Source organism: Polypterus senegalus, chromosome 2 (assembly GCF_016835505.1).
Source record: "Polypterus senegalus isolate Bchr_013 chromosome 2, ASM1683550v1, whole genome shotgun sequence".
NCBI classification, from domain to species: Eukaryota; Metazoa; Chordata; class Cladistia; order Polypteriformes; family Polypteridae; genus Polypterus; species Polypterus senegalus.
In genome coordinates this window covers 10,256,841-10,271,882 of record NC_053155.1, presented here as the reverse complement: position 1 = coordinate 10,271,882, position 15,042 = coordinate 10,256,841, and the positions used below count along the sequence as shown (strand labels likewise).

Genomic DNA, 15,042 nt, shown 5'->3' with positions numbered 1-15,042 from the left:
TTTACACACACAGAGGTAAGGCGCATATACTGTATGAAAGAACGTTACGTTTATAGTGGCGAGAGAAAAAGAGAGCAGAGAGCGCATACTTATTTTCATGTAGAAAAATAGTACTGTTCCTGAAGAAACCATATCCACAAGGCTTCATCCACGATTTCGCACACAGGTTTTTTTTTCTCGTATAACGACTGGACAGTGTGGTGTCGCGGGTCCACAGCTCAAGTCAAAAAGGCCACTTTTTAAATAAATAATCGCCGCACTCGCGGCTTAGTGAGGGGGCGTGGTATGTGTGGCCGATCATTCCCGGGAAATTCGTGATGTGGGCGATCCTAGTGTAAGAGCGGGTGTTAAGAATCCGCTACTCTCCTTACCAGAATTCGGCGTCGGTTCTTCTTGTCTTGCGGGCGACCTCGGTAGCGTAGCCGACTGAGTCTTCGATGTGTGGAAAGGCACAAAGAGATGGTCACCCCAGTTTTGTGGACTATTTGCCAGTTATATTTATTTCTTTAAGAACACAACTGTGGACATACCACACTGAGCTACACAAAAACCACTTCTGTGTTTTTTTTTCTATCTTTATCTCTCTCTACTCCACCCACCAAATTTCTCCTCCCTTAAACAATCTATCATTTAACTTTATTGAAATTTCCTGATATGAACTCCTGCTTACACTAGCTAAAGTGCACAGGTGAGGAGTCATCCGGGAACTGCTAATTGCCACATCTGATCCATGTCTCCGTGATAAATAGAAGCGCGAGGCGGCTAGGGGGAGAACAGGAAAGAATGGGAGGTTAATGGAGAAGAAAGCAGGTAGAGGAAAGCCGGGGATGAAGACAGCGGTCGCTCCAGCTGAGCCATCAAGGAGCTGGAGTGACCGGTATTGAAGACGACTGGCCGTCAAAAGGAAACGACAGTCGTGGAGGCTTTGGGCTGGTTTAGCCCCGCAGTGTGACCGCCCTGGTCGCTGGGGAAAGAACCCAAGTCTCGGTCTGGATGGAGCCTGATGTAGCCAGGGATCGGAGGGCTACAAGACCAGTGTGGAAGGCAGATGCACCTGCAGGTAGAGAGACTCCCCTGTTGCGAAGCCCGATGGGAGAAGCAGGGGAGCCGCCAAGTAGAAAGAAGGCGCCGCGCTTTGGATTTTAAGAGATCGCTTCCAGCAATTGTTTTAACCTCGTCTGCGTTGTTTTTAAAGGACTTGTTTTTTTTACTAATGGATTTTTACCTCCACTAATTCACTCGTTTTAATGGATTATTTATTTAAAGTAAACTTTGGATACACTGCACTTTATTTAATTTGAACACTGTTTTATTGTTTGCTGGTTTTAAAATACCTCTCACCTTCCAGGAAAGAAGGAAGTGCATACATATAATATAGAGAAACTCAGGATTAAATATATATATATATATATATATATATATAACAGGCCGGTTAATGCGAGGCCTGCAGTTAAGAGGGATTGTACTGTATTTGTAAATGAAGTCCATGCTCCATTCCTTCTCCACGAAACTCTCCGTCACTTTCTTGTAAAAGTCGTTCTTATTTTCCTTTAGTTTTGAAAAGCTTAATCTTCCATTTTGGCTGTTAGAGAGATATTAATTATAAAGAGACACGGATCACATTAAAAGGTGCACCTCCCAGCAGGCACGAGAGTGTCTATTATGGGATGTTAAAAAAGCGAAGAAGGTGCACAAGTGCCGCAATAGTCAATTCCGCATTTGTTTGATATAAGTAAGAATCGGCAGTGTACCGAGTTAAGATAAGTGTGCGTTGATGACCAGAGGTGGGTTCGTTTGCATTTAACTTGTATTTTATGTTTTTATATGTTAAGACGTAAAGTCGTTTTACATGTACTGATTACGTTATTGATTTGGATTCTATACTGCCGGTAAGCTAATGCTTAATTACAGTAATACTGCCATCTAGTGGACTTTTGGTACTTTATCAATACGTTTTATGCATTCTTTTTTTATTGTAGACCACACATACAAATCCACCTATACCTATTCGAGTACAGGTGTATATCTCCAAATAAATGAGTTCAATTTCAATCTAAGCTGCTGTGTGGAATTCTCTGCATCATTTGCCAGTGTCCTGATCGACACTCCGGAGTGAACACAATAAGTCCTGAACCTACTAAAGATAAAGTGGTCCTTTGTTACATTGGCAGTCAGTCGGAACAAAAAATAAAACTAAACGGCCCGCTGCAGTGCACTTGACTTTGTGATATCGCTAACTTATTGGCGCCTCTGCGTAGAACAGCAGCGACAACGAGCACCTGTTGGGCTGACGTGCGCCCCCTTCCGGACGGCACGGTACTGTCTGCCTTAACTTGTGCCTTTTCACTGCGGGTTTGTGTCCGATCAGCATGACTAAATATGTCACACACATTCATTAAAGATATTAGCCAGAATGTGGAGAGTCTGGGTGTATGATAAACGTGTCTACAAACATTATATTGTTGACATACAGAGAGACGGCGACAGGCACGCGTCAACTGCAGGCATCAACCCGGCGTGTGTTGAGAGCACAGTCCGAGGTGAGGTGAGACTTCTCGCTGCCGAACCTCGCGTTTCTCCCCTGAATTTGAACAGGACATGCGGCAATCGGGAGCGGACTGGGTCTCAAAACCATCCCGGGCATCCTTCAACGAGTGAGGTGATGAGGCCGACCCACTAGGCCCATTATTTATTGTAATTTTCTTAAAATGTGTGATGAGTACGCGGCTCGGTACTTGCTATGAGCCTATGATATGAACTCTATCTAAACTGTTGCCAAACTTAATCTGCACACTGTTGTTTAGACACAACTTAAAATTTGACGACATCCTGAGAAATAAAATATAATGAAAAATAAATGTAATAACACGGTTTACACGTTAATACAGTACATATCAAATGTCAATGTCATGTCCAAGTGCCAGTACCCTAGTAGGCTTAGTCACTTACGCAGTTCGCTCCTTTTAGGAGCCACGTCATCAACAATACAGTTCGTGTCAAGTTCGGCTATAGGACACTTCTCTCCTCCGACATCAACGCGAACGCCCGAAGATGTTCTTGCATCATTGTGATTCTCAGGCGGCTTTTGATTCTCTTCAGCGCAGACAATGATCTTTCACACTGTAGGCCAGCGGTTCTCAAACTGTGGGGCGCGCTGAAGCTGTACAAGGGGGGGAGGGCGTCGAATAAATGAACAAGACCTCAAAATTTATTTTTTTACATTTTTATTTCAAATTTAAATTTGCAAGCATATAATCACAACGAATGCATTATAACTAAAATTAAAATAAAACATTTCTAAGGCATAGATCTAATGACTAACTGACGAGCGGCGCCGCCGCTGCTGCTGCTTTTATAGTCGCATATTTTCAATCCAGAAAGTTCGAGACGTATCGGTATCTGTCGCGAACATCTGGGTAACAGTAGATCAGGTGATAATGCGGCGCGATTGCACCACATTGGCAATATTGGCTGCGCTGCCAATTTGAGCTAAATAATTTATTGCGTATTGGGTTATTTTCATGATACAACTAACAGCGGTATAATATTTGTCGGACGAAAATGCGTTCGTCTCGCGCAGATTGACTTCATCGGTGTCCTCGTTTACGAGATTTTTAAAAATTAAAACATATTTAATCGTTTCTTTGCATAAAAAAATAATTAAACAAGAATAAATAATTTATTCTTTGTTTTTGGGATTAGAACTACTACCAAAAACCACACAAGGCATTTTAACAGTTATTAAAGCACTTTAAAAAAAAAAAATCGCAAATATTTCATCGAAGTTAGCCGAACACATGCAATTCTTATGGAAGTAAAAAATGATAGGATACCGCGACACCGCACGAGTATCATACCTTTGTTAGTTGTATCAGGGGTTATTCTCATATATTTTATATTATGCAGGGGGTGCAGAATTATTCCAGGTAGAAAAGGGGGGCGCGAAATACGAAAGTTTGAGAACCGCTGCTGTAGGCCGTAGCAGTAGCTTGTAGGCAGCCCAATCCTCTTGTGAGAAGGTTCAACCGGAGTAGCACCTTGTAATGTATACAACTAACCAAAATGCAGCGGTATCGAAACAGGCAGTCAGTCATTATCTAACCTGCTATATCCTAACACAGGGTCACGGGGGTCTGCTGGAGCCAATCCCAGCCAACACAGGGCTCAAGGCAGGAAACAAACCCCAGGCAGGGCACCAGCCCACCGCAGGGCACACACACACACCAAGTACACACTAGGGACAATTTAGGATCACCAATGCAACTAACCTGCATGTCTTAGGACTGTGGGAGGAAACCCACACAGACACAGAGAGAACATGCAAACCCAGGTCTCCTTACTGCGAGGCAGCATCGCTACCCACTGTGCCACCATGCTGCCCGCTATCGAAACAGAAATCGTCAAAAGGCAGTTTTGACCAATTTTTTTGATGTATACTGACGACTAAACAATTTAATGATGTAATACGGTGTATTATATAGGACTATATAAATCACAGTACCGGACAGATGATGTTCAGTAGTTTAGAAAAGTAATTTTAATATCAAACAGTAACCACTACATAAAATTTATTTCATGAAAACGGCCGGCCCATGACCAGAGCAGAATCCACGGCCCATAGGGCATTGCCCAAATTGCCCAGTCCGCCCCTGGTGCCAATTCAACGATTTTGACTATAAAAATGATCATTGGAATCACACAGAAAACAACTTTATAGCGCAGACCATTGGACACATTTATTTTATGTTATCATTATTATTATTTTTTTTTTACTTTTCATAATGAGGCCGCCCCTGACCGCACGTCCCTGCCACACATCCGTTCTTCTCATCGTCAAGGCAGTGATGCCTTCTGCTCTATCCTTGTGAAAGCCAGCCCTGCTGATCTTGGTGCTGGGAGTCGACGCCTTCCCTCATCCTGTACAGCAGGTCTTGCAGACTTTGCCTTGGACAGACAATGTTATCATCCCTCCATCGTTTGAGCAGGAGCTGAGGAAGTGCTTTGAAATGTATGGAGTACCGGCAACTCTTCTGATTTCAATGTAGAGTACTGACAACCTTTCATCTGAGAATCTTCAAGGGGGACCCCACCCCTTCGGTCATCGTTCACTGTCTCGTGGTGATCGATTTTCATAATTCCTCATACCTGCACCTATATTTGTAGAGTACCATGGGTACCAGAACCTCTTCAGGAATCATCAGGTCCACACCCTAATTCCCTGTGACCCATTCGAATGAGAGTTGATGTATCCCAGTGCTCGAATGTCACTGTATCACAATTGAAAGACTGCTCCCATTTCAAGCTCTGAACTGAAGTTCTCATTTCTTTGGGTTCTCGATGAAGTAACCCTCCTTCCACTTTAACAAGATCTTCCCAGATCTTCTTGAAGAGGGGGTACGGCATCTCCACTACAGTCTCTACATCAGGCTTGAACACCTCTGATGGGATGCCATCAGGTCCTGGCTAACAAATACAGAGGGCACGGTGATGGTACTTGCTGGCTGTGGTCTTCTTGACACACTTTGAGTTTGATAGGACAATATATTGCCCTACAAAATGCTAAAAACTTCTCTATTCCCAAAACACACCATCCATCATCCCAAACTCCACCCGTCCATTTTCTTCTTCCCCAGTTCACACTTACAGGCAGGTGAAGCCTATCCCGGTAGCCTCGGGGGCAAGGTAAGAACCAACCCTGATTTGGATGCCAGTTTATGACATGCCAGGGCCTCTTCACGTTCACAACGACTCCAACTACCAATCCCCACCTTTAAGAGGCGGGAGGAGAGCAGAGAAAACCCAATCGGGAACTGGGAGAACTTATACAAGCTACATTTAAATACTGAGTGGCACTGGTACCCTGGAGGTTTGGGGCAGCAGCATTAACCAGCCTCAGGGTGCTTCAACTTCTAATCATGTAAAATAAAAAAGGGGCAGCGGACAGGAAAAGGTTTGGGGAAGGCCACCCCATATACTGAAAAAATCAGCAAAATAAATAAAACTCGGATTTACAGCTGTGGAGTTCAAAACCGAAATGACTAACAGGTTGTAGGCTGGTCGATCAATATGGCTGAACAGAGGAAGACGGGGAGTCAGGAAGGCCAGAACTGGAACTGAGGTGGCAGGAAGATGGATTCAGGGCAGGGCCATCTTAACGGCCCCCCCCCCCCATGAGCCCCCATGCTAATCTATGTATGTTGTGACTTAATGAGGGGTTGTGTAGGTAGGGGTCCCAGTGCACTGCTTTGCAACGGGGGGTCTGTAATGCTGTTTGAGATGGTCCTGGTTCAGGGTGCCTGAAATGAAGTCATCAGAGTATACTGGAAGTGATGTCAATGGTGAGTGACCAGTGATGATGTTATTGAGAGGAAGGGGGTCTTCAGCTGGTCTGCAGAACATCAGGCAAGAGGTGACCTTATGGGTGTGCAGAGCCTGGGGCTGACAAACCCGATTTACGTCAGACGCTGTTACCGGTATGTGTGGATCGTATAAACAGGTGAATTTAATCAAAATAATGTTAACATACACCGGATTTTCTCATTACGGTATTCGGCTAAATGTTTGCAAGATAACATGCGGACTTTATCAAAATATAACTGAAGAATATAACTTTGACCTCAAAAGCAGGTCCCCCTTAGGTGCAGGGCCTGAGGAGGTTGCTGCACTTGCCACCCCCAAATGCCACCCTTTAGGGATCAGGCGACAGTGCCAACCCCTGGTCTGACTGCGAACTAACACCATTTGAGCCTATAAACCGTCTCCCACGCGCCCGTGTGTGACACATGTCCTTGAAGTAAAGGGGGAGAAGTGCCAAACCTCAGGCAGGAGCCCCCAAATCAGCAGGCAGAGTTATCAGGTCAGGTCAGGTTGGGGAGCCTGCACTGGTACAGCACGTTGTCACGTCACACAGCCCGGGATCCCAGCTGGCAACCCCTCAGGTAGGTGGCCCAGTCCCACCCTGTATCTGCCACAGCCAGGTGTTACAGGAGCCTGGTCCAGCCACTTGGGTCGTCAAAAATGAGGGTCCTGCGAGCCGGACCACCCTCGAGGACGTCACTAGGAAAGGGATTAGGAAACAAGGAAAACAACATAAGAAGGTGGGCCGATGGGGAGAGGTCAGTCAGGCCATTAAACTCATTTGGTTCCCCCAATAGCCCATCCAGACAGCTTTTTAAAGCAATCCAGGTATTTACAAATAATAGAAATGAAAACAATAAATACGTTCTTAAAAATTGGGGATTTTTTTTTTTCTGTAGGCAAGTGGAACTGCTCCAAAGTGTCCCATGTAGTGATCTGTCTACTCTGTGTGACAGGACTGTGGCCCGTGCTGTCCTAGGATTCCCTTTAGAGTCCTCAAGTCGTCTTCTCTTTCATAAGTGGCTCTCGTTTAATTATAAAAGTGTCTCATAGCTCCATCTGGTGGACAAAGGTGTCCTCTCAGGCAAGTGTCAAAAACAGTTTACAGCGTGTGAGTTCCATTTTCCACACAAAGGTGGCAGCATTTCTACCTTATGGTCTCTCTCTCTGGTTTTTTTTTTCTTTACGTGAAATTGAAATTTTAATAACAGGTCAGGAATGAGGGAGCAAAATCTCAGCACAGCTTGTAAATGTTAACAGGTGGATCCATGCACTGGTATAGCATGTTGCTGCACCGCACCCACCACATGACAGAACAGGATTGGAGTCCTGGTTGGCAATCCACCAGGCAGATACGCAGTCCAGCCCCACCATCTGGAAATGACCCTCTATCTGTTGTAGCCAGGTGTTACGTGGGCATCCCCTTGGTGTTGTCCAGCCACTTGGGTCCTAAACCATGAGCCGACTCACCCTCGGGTAATCATGCCACATGGCTGTACTGCCATAATTGATGCTTCCTCACAATGCAGGTCATGTGCCTCATTCAGGACTCCATGAGCAGCACAAAGTCAAACCACCCAAGGATTCGACGAAGAGACACACATGAAGGAGTCCAATCATCATCTCAGGTCACTGGATGGCGTCCATGTCTCACAAACAGGGAGCTTCAGGACTCTGAAGACTTGGACCCTCGTCCTTTTGCATAGATATCAGGGGCACAAGAACCCCCTTTCCAGAGACCTCATGACCCCCCATGCTCTCCCAATTCGTCTACTGACCTCATAGGAAGAGTCACCAGAGACATGAATGTCACCACTGAGGTAAGTAAACCTCTCGACGAGGTTGACGCAGGTGCATTGCATTCATTAAAAGAAAATGTCCATCAAATGAAAAAATAATCAAGAAACGCTCTCTTGATGTCCAAAAGTGAGACATGAAGTCAAATAAAAAATGTAGAGTGCAATAACTTTGGGGGGAAAATAATAAGGTTAACAGACTCTCAGGAAAACACATTTATACAGGAATGAACCCAACTATAAGAACTGGCCAACTTTATCAAGAAAGTCCTCAGATGGCAGCCTGCTTCTTCCAAAAGATAATCTTCTCATAAATCTCTGCAGACCTTCATACATCTGCCTGCTGACGGTAAAGGGGTCCATCACGAGAAGAAAAGGGAAAAGTCTAAGAGGTGTTTAAGCATAAGTGCCACAAAGGATGGATGTGCTTCCTAAACAGAATGGAGGATGACTTCTTGTCCAAGCAGAAGACGATAATGGAAGGACTGCACCATTGGGGACACAACCTGGTCAGGACACCTTGCAGCCCTCATCCCGGTTGGGATAACAGAGCGATGGACGGACTGGAGGAAGCCGGAAATTGGGAGAAGTTCATTCCCCCGTATGACAAATAGCAGTTGTCCTCCCAATTCATCCAAGTGTGGACGTCCACAGGACTACCTGAGAGTTGGAATATTGAAATTCAGCCCTGTCGGGGTCCTTCGGTACTGCCAGAGGGTGTTGTCGGGGAATCTCACAAGTCGCCATACGACCTGGAAATGCTCCTCAACAGACATGTTACTAGAGGAATTCTACTACCTCATCTTGGGGTGTGAGAGTCAGGAGGAAACAAGAGGAGTGGAAGGAGAGGACCACCGTTTATTGGTGTATAATTGTGGTGTCTGTGTGCACTTGGAAATGGGTGGGTGAAAATAAAACCCCAAAGTTGTGTTGGGTGATGTGTCTGAGGTTCGGGGGCTCAGTGGTGTGGTTACAACAGACTATAACAAAGATAACATCAAAGGTAACAGCAGTGACACAGGGAGCTGGAATTATCTTACTGGTGTCATCCACAGAGCAGATCACTTCGGGTGAATTCGACACATGAGGCTTCTTCTTCTTCTTGTCCTCCTTGCCTACTTCTTCACAGTGTCTGGGAATTAAAGATGTGATGATCAAACTGGTGGAAAAAATGATATGCAAAATTTAACCAGAAGCAAGTAAACTTTGAATGACTTTGAAACCTTTTTTCAGGAAATGGTGGCAGTCGATTCTCATCACTCCCTATGGCCAGCCTGCCCCCTCCTCAAAACACCACAACCTCCTCCTCTTTCTCCACCACTGACATTTCTATCCTCCTTTTTAGCTGCCACAATGCCTGTCCACTTGACCCCGGCCCCTCACACCACCCTTCCCTCACTCACTTACATGAGCTGTCAACACCTCACACCGCACAGGTCCCCTTCCCCACATTGCTCAAACGGGCCCCAATAAATCTTCTTCTCAAGAAGCCCACGCTTGACCCAACTCAGGCATGGGTCTCTCCTCTGCTTTCTCTCTAAAGCACTGGAATGTGCCGTCTCTAACCAAGTCTCTAACTTTCTTCAACAGGACAGACTGCTTGATCCTAATCAGTCGGGCTTCAAGAGAGGCCATTCCACCGAGATGTGATGTTTACCAACATCAACACATTACAGATGGCTAAAGCTACCAACATGCCTTCTATCCTCATCCTGCTAGATCTCTCTTCTGCCTTCAACTCAGTCAACCTGCACATCCTCTTTGTTGCCCTCTATGACCCTGGCATCACTGGGACTGCCCTCAGGTGGTCTGTGTCCTACCTCTTGGGCAGGTCCTTCTGTGTGCCCCAGCATGAAGAGATGTCAAAGGTGCACCAGCATGGGTGTGTTCCAAGGATTGGTGCTGGACCCTCTCCTCTTCTCTGTATATACCTCTTCACTGGACCCTATCATCCAGTCCCATGGTTTCTTCTATGCAGATAATAAGCAGCTGGACCCCATTTGTTCCATCCGGAGAACCTCATAATATCCATTAGAATGTCAACATGTCTACCTGATATTGCAAGCTGAGTGAAGGGACACCATCTCCAACTCAGACTGGTCAAAATGAACCTTCTTTTTATCCCACCTCGTCTCTGTGCAGCTCGGCTCACAGTCACTAATTGGACCATTGAAGCTCTCTGTTGGCAGGAGCACTGGCATGTGTCACCGAGTGGCTTCAGATGATTCAAAATGCAGAGGCACATGTGGTGTTCAACCTGCTGAGGTGGGCAGATGTCACTCCTCTTTTCAGTTCACTACACTGTTAAGAGTCATGATCCCGTTTGAAGTGTCCTCATCTGGTCTGTTTAATTGGTGGACATTTTCTTGTCCTTTTTGTTAGCCTTAGAAGACTCCGTGATGACACAATTAAAGATTTAAACCTACAATAATGAGCAAACTGTTAATGTGAACACATGCTACACCACGCTTCTATCCTGCAGGGGTCACATAGTGAGAACATTAAGGAGGCTGTTGACTGCACTACTGATTACATCAACTTCTGTATGGACATTGTAGTTCCAGTAAGAACAGTACACTGCTATGCTAACAACAAGCCATGGATTACAAGTGACATCAGGGGCCTTTTGAACCAGAAGAAAAGGGATTTAAAGGCGGCGATCAGCATGAGCTCAAGCGCGTGCAGAAGGAACTCCGAGTCCATCTCAGGGCGACGAAGGAGCAATACTGGAAAAAGCTGGAGCAGACGTTGCAGAATAACAGCATGAAGGAAGTGTGGGATGGGATGAAGATCATCACTGGCTGCAGCTCGAAGCGGGGTGCCACCATCAAGAGAGACGTGGAGAGAGCAAACCAAATGAACAATTTCTTTAACAGGTTTGACCACCCTAACTCACTCTCACTCTCACCTCAGAGTACTGCACCCTCCCCCCATCCTTCTGCTGATACCAGCATAGTAGAGACATCCCCACCCACAATTACAGCAGCGCAGGGGAGCAGAGAGCTGAGGAGACTTCGTGCCAGCAAAGCAGTGGGTCCAGATGGTGTATCGCCACAACTGCTGAAGGCCTGTGCGCTTGAACTGGGGTCCTCTACAGCGCATCTTCAACCTGAGCCTGGAACAGGGGAGAGTCCCGAGGCTTTGGAAAACATCTTGCATCACCCCAGTCCCAAAGGTATCACGTCCTGGTGAGCTGAATGACTTCCGGTCTGTTGTGATGAAGACCATGGAGCGGCTGCTGCTTCACCACCTGAGACCACAGGTCCGCCACGCCCTCAACCCTCTGCAGTGCACATACCAGGAGAAGGTGGGAGCGGAGGATGCCATCATCTACATGCTACACCGATCCCTCTCCCACTTGGACAGAGGCAGTGGTGCTGTAAGAATTATGTTTCTGGACTTCTCTAGTGCCTTCAACACCATCCAACCTCTGCTCCTTAGTGACAAGCTGACAGAGATGGGAGTAGACTCACACCTGGTGCCATGGATCGTGGACTATCTTACAGACAGACCTCAGTATGTGCGTCTCGGGAACTGCAGGTCTGACATTGTGGTCAGCAACACAGGAGTGCCGCAGGGGACTGGACTTTCTCTGGTCCTGTTCAGCCACCATACATCAGACTTCCAATAGAACTTGGAGTCCTGCCACGTGCAAAAGTTCACTGATGACACTGCTATCATGGGCTGCATCAGGTGTGGGCAGGAGGAGGAGTACAGGAAGCTAATCAAAGACTTTGTTAAATGGTGCGACTCAAACCACTTACACCTGAACACCAGCAAGACCAAGGAACTGGTGGTGGATTTTAGGAGGCCCAGGCCCCTCATGGACCCCGTGATCATCAGAGGTGACTGTGCAGAGGGTGCAGACGTATAAATACCTGGGAGTGCAGCTGGATGATAAATTGGACTGGACTGCCAATACTGATTCTCTGTGCAAGAGAGGGCAGAGCCGACTATACTTCTTAGAAGACTGGCGTCTTTCAACATCTGCAATAAGATTCTGCAGATGTTCTTTCAGACAGTTGTGGCGAGTGCCCTCTTCTACGCGGTGGTGTGCTGGGGAGGCAGCATAAAGAAGAGGGACGCCTCACACCTGGAAAGACTGGTGAGGAAGGCAGGCTCTATTGTGGGCACGGAGCTGGACAGTTTGACATCTGTGGCAGAGCGACGGGCGCTGAGCCGAATCCTGTCAATCATGGAGAATCCACTGCATCCACTTAACAGGATCATCTCCAGACAGAGGAGCAGCTTCAGCGACAGACTGCTGTCACCGTCCTGCTCCACTGACAGACTGAGGAGACCCCACACTATGCGACTCTTCAATTCCACCTGGGGGTAAACGTTAACATTATACAAAGTTATTGTCTGTTATACCTGCATTGTTATCACTCTATTGTTATTATCAGTATGCTGCTGCTGGAGTATGGGAATTAATAAAGTATCTATCTAGCTATCTATCTATCTATCTATCTATAATCGTTAGTCTTTACGCTGGCGCTGCTGTGTTAGTCATTGTTAAACTGCTGGTGCCAGACGTTAGAGTGCAATACGTACAACCTAAAGTTTACACTCCAGGTCAGTCCGTGCTTGTTTTGTTAAATTCATATGTGAAACCGATCGGACGTTTTAAGAGAACTGTCATTACAAGCTGACGAAATCACAGATATCCTGAACTGAAACAGCAATAAAGGAGTGCAGCGACCGCCATCTGTCAATGAGGTGTCTGTTTGAATACCCTGAAGCAGAGAACATTCAGGACAGAAACGTATACTCATATCAGATTGGGATAGACAGAAAGACAGACAGAATAGGCAGTATATTATAGATAGATAAATAGATAGAATAGGCACTATATTACAGATAGATAGATAGATAGATAGATAGATAGATAGATAGATAGATAGATAGATAGATAGAATAGGCACTATATTATAGATAGATAGATAGAATAGGCACTATATTATAGATAGATAGATAGATAGATAGATAGATAGATAGATAGATAGATAGAATAGGCACTACATTATAGATAGATAGATAGATAGATAGATAGATAGATAGATAGATAGATAGATAGATAGAATAGGCACTATATTATAGATAGATAGATAGATAGAATAGGAACTATATTATAGATAGATAGATAGATAGATAGATAGATAGATAGAATAGGAACTATATTATAGATAGATAGATAGAATAGGAACTACATTACAGATAGATAGATAGAATAGGAACTATATTATAGATAGATAGATAGATAGATAGATAGATAGATAGATAGATAGATAGATAGATAGATAGATAGAGGGCGGCACGGTGGCACAGTGGGTAGCACTGCTGCCTCGCAGTTAGGAGACCTGAGTTCACTTCCCGGGTCCTCCCTGCGTGGAGTTTGCATGTTCTCCCCGTGTCTGTGTGGGTTTCCTCCCACAGTGCAAGGACATGCAGGTTAGGTGGATTGGCGATTCTAAATTGGCCCTAGTGTGTGCTTGGTGTGTGTGTGTGTTTGTGTGTGTCCTGCGGTGGGTTGGCACCCTGCTCAGGATTGGTTCCTGCCTTGTGCCCTGTGTTGGCTGGGATTGGCTCCAGCAGACCCCCGTGACCCTGTGTTCAGATTCAGCGGGTTGGAAAATGGATAGATAGATAGAATAGGCACTATATTATAGATAGATAGAATAGGCACTATATTATAGATAGATAGATAGATAGATAGATAGATAGATAGATAGATAGATAGATAGATAGATAGATATGAAAGGCACTATATGATAGATAGATAGATAGATTTGAAAGTCACTATATTGAAGCAAAAATTAATGAACAAGCTAAACAGATAGAAAAGATCGCCGTCGACCAATAAAGACGTCAACCACAGCTCAGCTTGTGTCAGTAAATCACTCCTTTTATTAACAATTGTACTTTGACATGTGTACTTTTTCTAATTCAATCAATACAAATATAGAATTGCAGATATATAATTTTGTATAAGTAGAGTAGAGTTTTCCACATTTTTCTTTCATTTGTTTCGCTCAAAGTGCACTTCAGTGTTGCACCAACTTGCTTAAAAACAAACTCGTTAAACAACAAACCGAAATGGTGGAGCTCAGGCCTTAGGAGAGTTCTGTTATTTTTACATATTTCTCTATAATAAAAGAAAATCTTGAGACGAGACTATTGCCAAGAGATTTTTTCAAGTGGGTCCCACCCTCCTCTCAACCATTTCAGTATTTTTGGACACAAAAGAAAAAAAGTGTTTAAAGAAATATCTTAAAGCTTTTTTTAGTTCAACAAATATAACTAAGGCTGGCTTTCCTGATTATTGTCGCAGAGATAATCGTCACAAACAACACACTTATCACAGAAACAAATATGATAAAATTGTGATGATTGATAAATCAGTGATTGTACTGTATAACCCATATTTGTTCAAACGATTTGATTGTCATATTAATGTCGAGTATAGTGCATTGGTTATGAGTATTAAGTACATCTACAAGTACATTCATAAAGGTCACGATAGAGTACGTGTAACTTTATCCAAAGCACAGTCTCAGGATGAAGTTCAAGCACATTTAGATACTCGGCATGTCAGTGCAATAGAAAGCGGGTGACATTTAATGGAATTGCCAATGCACGATCAAAGTCATTCTGTTGAATTATTACTATTTAATTTACCAGGTCAGAATATGATTCAATTTAAAGAAGGCAAAGAAGCTGAAGCTTTACAGGTAGAGAAAACTAAAAATACAAAATTATTAGCTTATTTTGAACTTAATAAAACTGACATCAATGCAAAAGGATATATACACATGCACAAAATTTCTCAACATTACACGTGGCAGAAACAAAAAGGAGTTTGGCATCCAAGAAAAATTAATTGCAAAAA

The 15,042-nt window shown here is 44.6% G+C and overlaps 1 long non-coding RNA gene across 1 annotated transcript; it reads right to left on the bottom strand.

Annotated features, from left to right (window-relative positions):
- Positions 1-4,590: 4,590 nt before the first annotated feature.
- On the bottom strand, positions 4,591-10,226 carry LOC120524188. Its single transcript, XR_005632755.1, has 3 exons — positions 9,974-10,226; positions 9,194-9,312; positions 4,591-7,056 (listed from the first exon to the last, which is right to left on the bottom strand). It is a non-coding gene; the product is annotated as an uncharacterized LOC120524188 (long non-coding RNA).
- Positions 10,227-15,042: the final 4,816 nt, after the last annotated feature.